The following is a 1359-nucleotide window of genomic DNA, read 5'->3' as shown; positions in this document are numbered from 1 at the left end:
GCAAAAGATAAAAAGAGAGAAAGCTAGTAGGTGAAATAATAAAAGAATGTCAGTTTTATTCTTTAGCAAGCTCTCTTCATAATTTTAACTCCTGAATATTTTCCCTTTGCAATTTTATGAGACAGTGATTCTCAGAAAATTCCACAGGTGTCAAAGCTTAAAGTGACAGCCTCCTTTACTTCCTACTGGAAGGGTCTGCTGCAATGGGGCTCTTGTAAAAGGCACAGAAGGGCTAGGGGCATAAAGAATAATGACGATATGCATTAATGAACATGCTAATAATGTTGATTTGATCAACACATGCTGTACACAGGTAGTGGTAATCAATGCTGTACCCCCAAAATATGTATAATCAACTATGCTTCAATTAAAAAGGGGAAAAAAAAGGCACAGCAGGAGGATAGCAAGATGTGAGCAGCTCCATTTGTCAGTGCTACTCTTTGGTTTTAAAGTACAATTTTAATCAGCAGTTCTTCACCCCTCCCCCCACACTTAAGGTAATACATTTTAAAATAATTCACATTTTTTTTGAAATTCCAGTTATACTGACTGGGTAGATTTTTCAGTCATTCTTTCCCTGATAATAAAGGTAAAACATGATTGGTATATACAATCTAAAACAATCTAGGCCATATGGAATACAAGAAAATAAATGACGTAATTTCACCAATCTAAAGCTACCACTGTTAATTTTTGGTGTAGTCCCCTCTAGTACCTTTCCAAAGTACATTATAGAGTTAAGAGACTACGCATATAGTTTTCCCTCAATAGGATTTCATAAACATTTTCTATTATGAGTAAAATTTCATAAATATTACTTGAAATGGTTACATAATATTCCACACTGTGCGAATGGCATGATTTACTTAAACATTTTCTTATGGTGATTTAGTTAATATCTGTAAAATAAGTCTCAACAAAGTTAATGTCACAAAATCTTCATCTGGGTGAATCCTTAGGCAGAATAAAGCCTTAGGAGGCAATAAATGAGGCTGAGACTTATACAATGCACTGTCCTCTCTAGCTAAAAAACTTTATTTATTTATTTATTTTTTGCAGCTGGCTGGTATGGGGATCCGAACCCTTGATCTTGGTGTTAAAAACACCACGTTCTAACCAACTGAGCTAACCAGCCAGCCCAGAAACATTTTTGAGAGAAGAAAAATATCACTTTAAGGGCAAGACTACTGCAGGTAAGTAATATTATAGTCACATATGTTGAAAGAATTGACCTATAGTTTCCTGAGAGAAAACCAAAATGACTACATTAGATTGGAAAATTATAATTAAAAAATAAATTTTTTTTTGCTTTGTCAGTATTAGATGCACATTTCTGCCTCTTCCTCCTTCTCTCTCTCC

General features: G+C 34.3%; 1 non-coding gene across 1 annotated transcript; it reads right to left on the bottom strand.

The window, feature by feature from the left end:
- Nucleotides 1-1060: 1060 nt before the first annotated feature.
- Nucleotides 1061-1135, bottom strand: TRNAK-UUU. The gene has a single exon. It is a non-coding gene; the product is annotated as a tRNA-Lys (tRNA).
- Between the last annotated feature and the right edge of the window lie 224 nt (nucleotides 1136-1359).

Source organism: Galeopterus variegatus, unplaced genomic scaffold, assembly GCF_000696425.1.
Source record: "Galeopterus variegatus unplaced genomic scaffold, G_variegatus-3.0.2 Scaffold24026, whole genome shotgun sequence".
In the NCBI taxonomy this organism is placed as follows: domain Eukaryota; kingdom Metazoa; phylum Chordata; class Mammalia; order Dermoptera; family Cynocephalidae; genus Galeopterus; species Galeopterus variegatus.
This window is presented reverse-complemented; position numbering and strand designations above follow the sequence as displayed.